Source organism: Callithrix jacchus, chromosome 19 (genome assembly GCF_049354715.1).
Source record: "Callithrix jacchus isolate 240 chromosome 19, calJac240_pri, whole genome shotgun sequence".
NCBI classification, from domain to species: domain Eukaryota; kingdom Metazoa; phylum Chordata; class Mammalia; order Primates; family Cebidae; genus Callithrix; species Callithrix jacchus.
Window position 1 is genome coordinate 46,143,530 of NC_133520.1, and position 13,533 is coordinate 46,157,062.

The 13,533-nt window shown below is 40.1% G+C and overlaps 1 protein-coding gene across 7 annotated transcripts in view; it reads right to left on the minus strand.

Moving 5' to 3' along the window:
- The window catches only part of CHRM3 (cholinergic receptor muscarinic 3), a 507,768-nt gene that overhangs the window by 271,681 nt on the left and 222,554 nt on the right, over positions 1 to 13,533 (minus strand). For 4 of the 7 annotated variants that reach the window (XM_035280815.3, XM_035280814.3, XM_008985755.5 and 1 more), the window contains one exon: positions 3,250 to 3,312. The exons of the other annotated variants lie outside the window; for them this stretch is intronic. The gene's annotated coding sequence lies outside the window, so the exon portion shown is untranslated. The remainder of the gene's footprint in view (positions 1 to 3,249; positions 3,313 to 13,533) is intronic. 7 annotated transcript variants of the gene reach the window in all.

Below are 13,533 nucleotides of genomic sequence, written 5' to 3' on the forward strand. Positions count from 1 at the left end.
ATGTTATGTGCATAACGAAGTGAAAAAGGGTAAGTATGGAGCCAGCCAGACACAGCTGATAAAGAAAAGCTGAGGTCCCCAAGGCAGGCAGGGTTGGGAGGGCACTATTACAAATCATAAGTGGCATGTTTTTGGATCTAAGAATCTACTACTCCTGACCTTTATTAGACACACATTTTTTAATAAAGAGGGTGCCCTTCCTTTGCACAATTTTAAAAACAGATTTTCCTTCTCAACAGTTCAGCTTCAATTTTTTTTAACATTTTCTTAACATATAATTATCATCTTCTAAAGACCCAAAAGTGCTGTCAATGTGACTGAAATCAGAATGTAAATATTTTATAAACAGCTGTCAAATCTCCATCGGCAGAAAACATAAAGCCCCCGAATTGCTGTAATCTAACCACAAGGCCATATCATTTAATTGACAGATAAGACATTTTTCTAGTTTTCATTTTCCTATCAGTATTTTTAATATATTAACACCATGTGCCATTCTGGATAGTCACTGTGACAATTCCCTTAAAGACAGAATAAACTCTGAAATGTGCTAAGGGGGATGCCTAGCACAGTAACTGAATCTTGTTTCATGGGATATTTTTCACAGTCATTGTTATCTGGAATGTATGTTACTAACATGGATTAAATACTGGCATCAAGGAAATATATCATACCCATAAAAAAAGGAAAAATTTTGCTCTTGGTAGTTCAATAATTTATTATTTCATTCTTCTGGGCCTTCATTCAACAAACATTTCTCATTGTGCATGTGCCAGGTTTAGCCAAAACATCTATATAAGAGCCAAAGAACTGAGCCCTGTCACCCAATGTCATAGATGAGAAATGCCTCCGAGTAAAGATCCCTGAAACGGTCCCACGCAAGGATTTCCTGCTGCTTTCTATTTATACCACTGTCTGTCCCTCTGCGCTTCTTTCTAGACTGTTTCTTCATCTTTTTCTCTGTTTTTTTTTTTTTTTCTTTTCTTCCCATCTAAGAAAAAGACATATTGGGGACATCTATAAGCACTGCCTTAATTTCTTTCAAGATATTTAACATAGGGCATTTTCTGACTCTAATAGATTTACTCGATAAACATTTACTAAGCCTCTTGCAGGGTGCAGGCATCATTATAAGGACAGAGGTTTTGGCAGTGAAGGAAACAGACAAGGCCCTGCCTTCATGGAGCTTAGATTATATTATAATGGGAGATAAACAACAAATTATGAATAGGTGCAATAAAACTCTCCATGTCTTACCTAAATCCTTTAAGTGACATATGTAAGTATTTTGTCCATAAGGGGTTATTTTCATGTGCCTTAAAACAAACAAACAAAAAACTTCCATTTTTTTAAAGGGAATTAAACCTGGGTGTCCAGGACAGTGGTTATTTAGAGAGAGTGGTTAGGAAAGTCTTGGCAGCTGAGATTTGACTGGAAGGGTCAAGAAGTAAGAAGAGCCAGGGGCTCAGTGCCAGGCCCCCAAGGTCAAAGAACAAAGAGAAACATTCAATAAATAAGGACAGGGAGGCTTGGAGTGTAGGAAGCAAGAGAGAAAAGTACAAGTAGAAACCAGATCATACCAGATTTATCAGTCATGTTAATGCATTTGGATTTGATTCTAAATGGAGGGGAGGGGGTTGAAGGACTTTGAGCAACTCTCAAATAGGAGAATAACAAGATCTGACGGAGGTTTCCCAAAGCAGAAGATGGCCGTGACAGAATGTAATGAAGGAGGTCTATATTCTAAGGGAGATATTCAGGGATATGTGGAGAAAGTTACTAAGAATGATTTTTGGCTGGGCGCTGTGGCTCACGCCTGTAATCCCAGCAGTTTGGGAATCCAAGACGAGTGGATCACCTGAGGTTAGGAGTTCAAGACCAGCCTGGCCAACATAGTGAAACCCCATCTCTACTAAAAATACCAAAAATTAGCTGGGTGTGGTGGTTCACACTTGTAATTCTAGCTACTCGGGAGGCTACTGTGAGACAATTAAACCTCTTTGTTTATAAATTACCAGTCTCAGGTAGCATCTTTATAGCAAGATGAGAATAGACCAGTACAGGGAGAATAGATTCAGGGTAGGATGTTAGCAGGAGAATCACCTGAACCCAGGAGGAGGAGGTTGCAGTGAGCTGAGATCGTGCCACTGCACTCTAGCCTGGACAACAAGAGTGAAACTCCATCTCAAAAAAAAAAAAAAAAAAAAGAAAGAAAGAATGATTTTACCAGTATTAAAATTTGTAACATGAGAGTTCATTGGCTGGAGCTGGGTCACATGGCCACAGGAAAAGTCTGGGAAGATGAGGATATTTTTTAGCTGAGCACTTTGTTGTCCTTACAACGTCAAGGTTTTGTTAGGAAGGAACAGGAGAGTGGTAAGATTTGGATCTGTGTCCCCACCCAAATCTTATCTCTAATTGTAATCTCCAGGTGTTAAGGGAGGGGCCTGATGAGATCAAAGGCAGGTTCCCCCATGCTGTTATCATGATAGTGAGGGAGTTCTCATGAGGTCTGATAATTTTAAAAGTGGCAGTTTTCCCTGCACTTTCTCTCTCTCTCCCCTGCTGCCTTGCTTCCCCTTCACCTTCTGTCATGATTGTAAGTTTCCTGAGTCCTCCCCAGCCATGTAGAACTGTGAGACAATTAAACCTCTTTCTTTATAAATTACCAGTCTCAGGTAGCATCTTTATAGCAAGATGAGAACAGACCGGTACAGGGAGAATGGATTCAGGGTAGGATGTTAGCAGTGTTGGCTGGATAAGTAAAACAGTAATAATGATAACATCTAAGAAGGACTGAGCTTTTTCACAATGTTGCTGTTTATGTTCACAATATATTTTGTACAGCATTCTGAAGAAAGGCAATCTAAATCAAGGGTTAATTCTTAAGCTTCTAAGAATTAGATAAGCTATAAGGTCTCATATATGTACTACTAATTCAAACATCTTGTACTATTTCAAAAAATTCCACATTGCTACAGTTAAATAGGAATGTGCATTTGAAATAAAGTTAACTTGTTTCAAATCTCAATCAACATGCCTTTATTTTAATTTTTAAACTGATGAGAAAATGAACATACTTAGCTTTGTTAAGACATAAAAATAACTGAGGATGACTAATGGTAACAATTATACATCATTGTCGAAAACACCTGCTTACAAATCTTATTCCTTGTTAGTTTGTTCTCACAGATCAGGGCATCAATCCCCCTTTTCAAGGAAGTAGCTCAACTAGAAAAAGGATCTTACCTTATTGTACCTCAGCTGAAGTTCTGGCTGTCATTTATTTGGCTGCTAATCAGAACACAAGTGCTAGAAGAGAACACACACAAAAAAATGGGATTAACAAATAATCAGGACCCTGGGGAAGAGAACACCAATGGGGTAAACAACACGATTAGAGGCAATGTAAAAAAATTACAGAATTTTTGAGTTGGAAGTGACTTCCTAGGTCATGGTGCCTAACCTAATGTAACTGAAGAGGACAGAGAAGGTCAGAGAAGTTAAGATACCTGTCACTGGAAAAGCAATGTATCTATTGACTTCCTCATTCCCCTTCTATCTGCCTAAGCTCCATTGTAAGGAAGGGACATGGAGTGAGAAGAATAAACATAAAGAATTTGCTCATCTCTTCATTTTACACATAGGTGATGACTGCCTTCCTCTCTTAGCAAACTGGCTAGTACGGTGTATGTTCAAAGGGAAATCCTAAGAATGTTCTCTTAGAAATATTCTAGTTGCTACCTTCTCCCAGACATTATTCAAGTATACACATGCAGTGATATTACAATTAGCCCATTCTCACATGGGAAGAAAACGCTATCTTCATGAATATCCCATAACTTAGGCCGGGTGCCGTGGCCTTCTACTTCTCTCGGCCCTCTTTTCATTTGGTGCCACCTTCACCACTGCGGAAACTTCAAGGTCCTCCTTTAAAAAATTCAGCATCTTATTAGAAGATCTCATCCTCAAGTCCTTCCACGGCATTTCCTATTCCTTTATGACCTCTGAACTCAGCCACATCCTTCACAATGACACAGTTCCCCTGTTCTTCTGCAGAGTCTGGCACTTCTTTTTTTTCTCTAGGTTAACCTTCTTATGGAGGTGCTTTCCTAAGATTCTGGCCTAGCTGTCAGGCTCAGTACAGCTCAAAAAGGTGAATTTCAGTGTCTGAAGTGGAGTTATGGGATATTCTTTTTTTTTTTTTTTTTTTTGAGACGGAGTTTCACTCTTGTTACCCAGGCTGGAGTGCAATGGCGCAATCTCGGCTCACCACATCCTCCGCCTCCTGGATTCAGGCAATTCTCCTGCCTCAGCCTGTAATCCCAGCCTGTAATCCCAGCACTTTGGGAGGCCAAGGCGGGTGGATCACGAGGTCAAGAGATCAAGACCATCCTGGTCAACATGATGAAACCCCATCTCTACTAAAAATACAAAAAATAGCTGGGCATGGTGGCGCATGCCTATAATCCCAGCTACTCAGGAGGCTGAGGCAGGAGAATTGCCTGAATCCAGGAGGCGGAGGATGTGGTGAGCCGAGATTGCGCCATTGCACTCCAGCCTGGGTAACAAGAGTGAAACTCCGTCTCAAAAAAAAAAAAAAAAAAGAATATCCCATAACTCCACTTCAGACACTGAAATTCACCTTTTTGAGCTGTACTGAGCCTGACAGCTAGGCCAGAATCTTAGGAAAGCACCTCCATAAGAAGGTTAACCTAGAGAAAAAAAAGAAGTGCCAGACTCTGCAGAAGAACAGGGGAACTGTGTCATTGTGAAGGATGTGGCTGAGTTCAGAGGTCATAAAGGAATAGGAAATGCCGTGGAAGGACTTGAGGATGAGATCTTCTAATAAGATGCTGAATTTTTTAAAGGAGGACCTTGAAGTTTCCGCAGTGGTGAAGGTGGCACCAAATGAAAAGAGGGCCGAGAGAAGTAGAAGGATCCTAGAGGTGCATGGGGAGGGATTTTCCTCAGCGAGTAAGAGAGGAACTTACTGTAGCCTCTGTGAGTGTCCTCTGCGAGAAGATCTCCACAGAGATGGAGCGCAAACTTCGACAGTTTTATAGCAATTGAATATGTAATTAACAATATCAAAATAAATTTGTATTTCACATGTCTTTTTAAAAGTATTACTATGCAAAAAACTTGGGGAAAAGAGTAATTGCTCCTTCATCAGTTTGAGAAGCCCTTTTATGCTCGAGAGCATTATGCTCTGCTGCCCTGATAGCCCTTCCTCCTCCCGTCAGGGCCTCCCTCTCCCTCTGCTGTTGCTTGCTCTGTTGGAGCTGTCAATCATGGGATCCTGTCCTGCTTTCAGCAAGGGAGGGCATCTGACCCAAGCAAGGTCTCTCAGACTCCTCCTCTCCCAAGACACTCTTCCTCCCACCCCTCATCTGAGAAGTATGTCTTATGGAAGGAAGGGCTGGAGCTAGCATTCCATGAAATCCATGCACTTTATACCCTAGGCTGGGAAACGGAGGTTGAGGGGGTAAGTGACCATGGCTCACACTTGAAATCAGCTCTGCTCATTCTCAGGAAACAATATTTGTGTACCTAGAATTTCAAGAGTAAATTCGACCGTGTCAATGCTCCCATTCTTACTACAGAAAATGATGGGAAAGTCATCAACACTTCAGTAGGAGGATGTGGTCATGTCTCTCCCTCATCTCTATCTAACGAATAGACATTTTCTGCCATTTAGGGCATGCTGATGAGCACAGAATTCCTCTTTCACTGCTAATATCCTTGTAAAATGTAATGAGTCAAAGGGCAAGTACTCGGTTAATTCTATTGAACCATGTGAAAGTCCTCTCACAGAAACCACTGTCTTGTACATAGTAGTTGCTTAATAAATATTTACAATAGATTTTCTTATTAAAAGTAATAAATGCCCATTATTACAAAAACATTGGCCTAATTTACAATGAGGAACATTGTCTACCTGTTGAAATCCAGATCTTTTAAACAAGTAAATACATATTATACAAAATTAAGTCACACCATTAATGTTAAAATAGACATAAACACTACTCAGTTATTGAAGTGCCTACTAATAACATTATCTTGTTCACTAAATGAATTGGGAGACAATAAATAAGATTGCACATCTTGAAGTTTCTCTTATTAAATTTCTCTAGTATCAGATTCAGAGAGACATTCATTCTGAAAACAAGCAAAGGAACTGGCTTTCATCCTAGCTGCAGATTCATTCTATTGAAAATTAATTACATGTAACATTCACTTAGAGATGAAGTTCAAATCGCAAAGTAAAGATGACAGTCTTCTCCAAAACCCAGTAAACATGGATCAAAGGTCACATAATCAAAATAAGATTGGCAATTCCAGAGAATGCTGTCCTCATTATACAGTTAGCCAAATGCAAGAAAACAAAACTAGAGACAGAATAATTAATTATGGAAGGCCAGAAGAGAGGCTTCTTTCAACAAGTCAACAAAATATTACTATGATGTATGATGTCCATAAAAAAGGCAGGATATTTTGCTAAACTCTTTAAAGTAGTACTGGAAATACTGTGGTTTTGGTTTCACACCACCACAATAAAGTAAGTCACGTGCATTTTTTGGTTTCCCAATGCACATAAAAGTTACGTTTACACTATATTGTCATCAATTAGATGTGCAATAGCAGTAGGTCCAAGAAAGCAATGTACATACCTTAATTAAAAATACTTCATTGCTAGAAAATTGTAACAATCACCTGAGCCTTTATCAAGTTCTCATTTTTTTTTGCGTGGATGCTTTGCCTCAATGTTGATGGGTGCTGACTGATCAGGGTGGTGGCTGCCAAAGGCTGGGGAGGCTGTGGTCATTTCTTCAAACGAGAAAACAGTGAAGTTCACTGCAGTGATTGACTCTTTCTTTTGCAAAAGATTTTTCTGTAGCATGTGATGCTATATATTACATTCTCGAGTAGCGTGTGATGCTGTTTGACAGCATTTTGTCCACAGTAGAACTTCTTTTAAAATTGGAATCAATCCACTCAAAGGCTGCTGCAGCTTTATCAACTAAGTCTATGTGATACTCTAAATCCTAAGTGGTCATTTTAACAATATTCACAGTATCTTCGCCAAGAATCAATTTCATCTCAAGAAAACCACTTTCTTTGCTAATTCATAAGAAGCAACTCCTCCTTCAAGTTTTATCATGAGATAGCAGCAATTCGGGCCTATCTTCAGGCTGCTATTTCTACCACATTGGTATTTATTCTTTCTTCACTGGAGTCTTGAACCCTTCAAAGTCATCCATGAGGGCTGAAATCCACTTCTTCAAACTCCTGTCAGTGTTGATATTTTTACCTCCTTCCAAAAATCATGGATGTATTTAACAGCATCTGGAATGGTAAATACTTTCCAGAAGGTTTTCAATGGACATTGCCCAGATCCATCAAAAGAATCTATGGCAACTATAGCTTTATGAAATCAATTTCTTAAAATAATAAGACTCAAAAGCCAAAACTGCTCCTTGATTCATGGGCTGCAGAATGGCTGTTATATTAACAGGCATAAAAACAACATTAATATCCTCCTTGTACACCCACATAAGAGCTATTGAATGACTAGATGCCTTCTTAATGAGTAGTGATATTTTTAAATGAATCATTTTCTGAGCAGTAGTTCTCAACAGTGGGCTTAAAATATTCAGTAAACCAGGATGTCAACAGACGTACTGTCATCCAGCCTTCAGTATTCCATTCATAGAGTACAGGCAAATTAAATTTGACATAATTCTTCAGGGCCTTATGATTTTTGAAAGAATAAATGATGCTGGCGTCAACTTAACAGCTGCATTAGCTCCTAGTAAGCAAGCCAGCCTGTCCTTTGAAGCTTTAAAGCCAGGCCTTGACTTCTCTCTAGCTATTAAAATCCTAGATGGCATCTTCTTCCAACAGAAGGCTGTTCGGTCTACACTGAAAATCTGATGTTTAGTGTCACCACCTTCAACGATGATCTTAGCTCGGTCTTCCAGATAGCTTGCTGGACCGTCTCCATCTGCACTTGCTGCTTCACCTTGTACTTTTATCTTATATAGATGGCTTTTGCCTTTAAACCTCGTGAACCGGCCACTGCTAGCTTCACATTTTTCTTCTGTAGCTTCCTTACCTCTCTCAGCCTTTATAGACTTGAAGAGAGTTAAAGCCTTTCTCTGGAAGAGGCTTTGTCTTAAGGGAATCTGGTGGCTGGTTGAATCTTCTAGGCAGTCCACGTGAACTTTCTCCATATCAGCAGTAAGATTGTTTTGCTTTCTTATCATTGGTGTGTTCACTGGAGCAGCACTTTTCGTTTTCTTCATGAACTTTTCCTTTGCATTCACAACTTGGCTAACTGGTGTAAGAGGCATCGCTTTCAGCCCGTCTCAGGTTTCCACATGCCACCCTCACTCAGCTTCATCATTTCTAGTTTTTGCTTGAGATGTAACCGTTCCTTTCACTTCCTGAACACTTACAGGCTATTGTAAGGTTATTCATTGGCCTAATTTCAATACTGTTGTGACTCAGGAAATGGGGTGGGGTAAAGGAGAGGAAAAGAGATGGAGAAATGGGTGGTTGGTGGAGCAGTCAGAACACATTCATTAATACATTTATCAACTAAGCTTGCCATTTTATATGGGAGTGGTTGATGGCATCCCAATACAATTACAACAATAACATCAAAGATTACTGATCCCTGATCACCATGTCAGATATAATAATAATTAACAAGTTTGAAATACTGTAAGAATCACCAAAGTGTAACCCAGAGACACAAAGTGAGCACATGGGGTTGGAAAAAATGGTGCCAATGGATTTGCTGAAGCAGGGTAGCCACAGACCTTTACTCTGTAAAAATCACAGTATCTCTGAAGCACAATGAACTGAAGTGTAATAAAAAAGTACGTGTCTACTCGCTTCTTTTACTATTATCCTACCACTCATACGACCATGCATACATCCTTCTCACGAAACAGTAGTATATACTTCTCATCAATGCCTATGGATCTAACTCCCTCTTTGTACGAGAGAGTGCATCCACCTCAGCATGGATGTGCTCTAATTTATTCTTCTACTATAGAATAATGGTTGATTCCTTTTTCTTATTATAAACAATATAGAAATAATAATTGTGTGTATGTGTATATATATGTTTATATATATATACACACTTATTTTTATTTCTACATACCTAAAATCATGATTAATATGTTATAGAGTATTCACATCTTAAATTATGGTATACACTGACAGATTACCTATCAAAACAGTTGTAGCAATTTTGTTTCTCATGTCCTCACCAAAACTGACTAGATATTCTCTCTCTCTCTCTCTCTTTCTCTCTCTCTCTCTCTCTCTCTCTCTCACTATCTCTTATCTACCTACCCAACTATACCCACCTATCTATCTCTATTTCTATCTATATATGTATCTACCTATGTATCTCATTTTTGACAAGAAAAGTAGTGTTCACAGATGTATCTCTATTATCTCTTGGGCCTCAAACACTGTCTTGCACCAAAGGCAGACTGAAAACAATCTTTGGCCAAGGTTCTGATGTTGTGGCATTAAGAGGGAGACAGCCCTTGAAAAATGTATTTTGAGAAAACAACAGTAACTAGTATTCACAGAGAGAATTTTAAAAGACTCTGTCATATTGAGTAAAAACTACTGAATGCTTCATTTAGTAAGTAGCTCTAACATGGAAAAACACATCCAGATCTAAAAGTCAATGCTGCTATTTTTCCCATGAAACTATAATTTTAAAAATGTCGAACTCACCAAATGGTTTCCTGTAATTTTTAAAGTTCAAAAAAATCCATAACAAAGAAAAGGTCCAATTTTGAAGCTCCTTAATTTTATAAATATTATATCTTTAAAATGCTATTCTTTAGCCAGGGATGGCTCATTTAGATGCTTGGAAAAATTAATCACCCTTTTCTTCAGGTAACCTTTTGGCAGTCCAACTCAGGTGGCTTATAATTATAGTCCAAGAATCTCAGCCTCTCCCTCCACCCCCACCCGGACTCCCACCCCTCTCTCACGCTTTTTAAAGTCGTATCATGAATGTGGAAGCCAGGGATAAGTAGTTCTTATTTTGGGTCAAATCAGTGTTACAGAATTTGACCAAATAATGGTGTTTATGAGGGTTCAGGAAACCAATTTTAGAGGAGAAAAATGTACCTGCAGTTTTGATTCTTAGAAAAGATACTCTTTTGGTTGCTTCTGTCAGGAACCAGAAAAAAAAGCTTAAAGGACCAGTAGTGAAATTGACAGTCCAATATCTCTCCTTCAGAGTTGAGCCATCATTCTCATCAATTACACTTTGGAATTGGTTAGAAAATGAAGAATCAGTAACAACATCAGCTCAATTTAAAAGTCTGTAGGGGCCGGGCGCGGTGGCTCATGCCTGTAATCCCTGCACTTTGGGAGGCCGAGGCGGGTGGATCACAAGGTCAAGAGATCGAGACCATCCTGGTCAACGTGGTGAAACCCCGTCTCTATTAAAAATACAAAAAATTAGCTGGGCATGGTGGTGTGTGCCTGTAATCCCAGCTACTCAGGAGGCTGAGGCAGGAGAATTGCCTGAACCCAGGAGGCGGAGGTTGCGGTGATCCGAGATCGCGCCATTGCACTCCAGCCTGGGTAACAAGAGCGAAACTCCGTCTCAAAAAACAAACAAAAAAAAGTCTGTAGGTAGATATATTCTTAAATATCACAAAGTAGCTGTATTTTGTTCTATACGTAGGACTTTCTTGTTTGGAGAATCTGTTTCTTTTTTACTCTTCACTGCAAAGGCAGGAAGTCCCCATGCAGGGTCCTTAGCAGTGGCTGAGTGTGGACTTCAGGCAGTGCAGACTCAGGGCCTGGGTTTTCTCATCCACAGCCCGAAGTTAAAAACCAATAATTTACTTCGGAGGAATTTTACAATAACTCTATGTTACAAAAAAGAGAAAGGAGGTCAGGCATAGTGGTTCACACATGTAATCTCAGCACTTTGGAGACCATGGCAGGTGGATCACCTGAGGTCAGGAGTTCCAGTGTGGCCAACATAGTGAAACCCTATCTCTAGTAAAAATATAAAAATTAGCCGGGCATGGTGGTGGGTGCCACCCAGCTACTTGGGAGGCTGAGGCAGGAGAATCACTTGAACCTGGAAGGCAGAGGTTGCAGTGAGCTGAGATGGTGCCTGCACTCCAGCCTGGGTGACAGAGCAAGACTGTCTAAAAAAAAAATAATAATTATAATAAATAAGAGAGAGGAAATACGACATCTAAATGTGATCTTGACTGTCGTTTAAGTGATGAGAATGGATATCGTTTTTCCTCAAAGATTCTTGGTTTCCAAGTTCTGTTTTTGTTTTCAATGGGCATATACTACATTTTAATTAAAAGACTTGAAAACAAACCTCCTACCAGATGAGGCCTGAGCTCCTCTCCAGGCTAGACTGCGCCCCCCATTTCTGTGGCTGCATCAGCCTCTTGAAGCTTGTGTTTCCCTTCAGAGCTTCTAGTTTCCTCTGTGATTTACCATTCTGCTTGTCTTAAAAAAAAAAAAAAATGTAGGCCAGGTGCGGTGGTTTACGCCTGTAATCCCAGCACTTTGGGAGTCCAAGGTGGGCAGATGGTGAAGTCAAGGGATCGAGACCAGCCTGGACAACCTGATGAAACCCTGTTTTTACTAAAAATACAAAAATTAGCTGGGCATGGTGGTGCATGCCTATAATCCCAGCTACTCTGGAGGCTGAGGCAGGAGATTTGCTTGAATCCAGGAGGCAGAGGTTGCAGTGAGCTCAGATCGTGCTGCTGCCCTCCAGTCTGGTGATGGAGTGAGACTCCGCCCCCCCCCAAAAAAAAACAGAGAAAAGTTACTCCTACTCTTTATTCACTTGTTTATCTCTTTCATAGGAGGGTGGGTAAAGACTGCAAGCCCCAGTGTGCCCTTAAGTCCCCATCACTGTCCAGACAGACAAACATTAGGACCAGGGGAAATATGTGGTAAGTCACATCTGGGGAATTTTTAACTGTACACACTTCCCTGAGTGTTCTGTAGCCAAGCAAAACTCCTTAGGAACACAGTAGATAAAAAGAAAAAAGGAATCTTAACAACTGCAGGCAGAGAAGATTGAAAAATGCTGCTAAGATATAGGATGAGCAGGGAGCTTAGGAATCCTGCCACAAAACCATAGGAAGGCTTTGCCGAACGCTATTTGATCCAGACACAAAAGGAACCTAGGGCACACTACGGCGGTCATCCCATGTACAGACTGTCATCAGCTGTGTGCATGTGCGTGTGAAGAAGGCAATGGAAATGAATATTAGAACTCTACACTACATACAGTGTGTTGTGTACTGATAAAAACTAAAGACACATGCACATGCATGTTTCTGCGGCACTGGTCACAATAGCCAAGACTTGGAACCAATCCAAATGCCCATCAATGGTGGACTGGATAAAGAAAATGTGGCACATATGCATCATGGAATACTATGCAGCCATCGAAAAGGATGAGGTCATGTCCTTTGCAGGGACATGGATGCATCTGGAAACCATCATTTCTGCAAACTGACACAAGAACAGAAAACCAAACATCACATGTTCCCACTCATAGCTGGGTGTTGAATGATGAGAACACATGGACACAAGGAGAAGAACATCACACACTGGGGCCTGTTGTGGGGTGGAGAGCTAAGGGAGGGATAGCAGGGGATGGGGGGTTAGGAGAAGGATAGCATTAGGGGAAATACCTAATGTAGATGGCGGGGTGATGGATGCAGCAAACCACCATGGCATGTGTATACCTATGCAACAAACAAGTTCTGCACATGTACCCCAGAACTTAAAGTATAATAATAAGTATAGATACTTTAATACCATATTGTAGGTTTAAATTTTTTCCAATGTTTTATCGTCTTTATAAAAATTCACTCTTTAATATATATATATATATATATATATATATATATTAATATATATATATATATATATATATATATATATATATATATATATAATGGAGTCTTTCTTTGTCACCCGGGCTGGAATGCAGTGGTGCCATCACAGCTCACTGCAGCCTAGAACCCCTGGACTGAAGTGATCTTCCTCTGTCAGTCTCCTGAATAGCTGGGACTATAGGTATGCACCACTATGCCTGGCTAATTTTTTACATTTTTAAATTTTTTGTAGAGACGAGGTCTCACCATCTTGTCCAGGCTGGTCTCAAACTCTTGGGCTGAAGCAATTCTCCCACCCCCACCTCTCAAAGTGTTGGTATTATAGGTGTAAGCTCCACACCTGGCCGAAAACTAACCCTTCCTGGTATTGCAGAGAGCCAACAAGACTGTCTGGATTCTCACTGGTAAGTGACTAAGATGACAGTGTTTAGAGTAGACAAAATCAAGCAATCACAAGACACTACAGAGATGCTCCTAGATTCCACTGGATGTCCCAGGGCCCCACAATATTCAAAAAAGAAATATGGTGCTAAATACATTTGGGAAGTTCTAGGTTAAATACTACATTACCATTATTTTTACAGTGGGATTA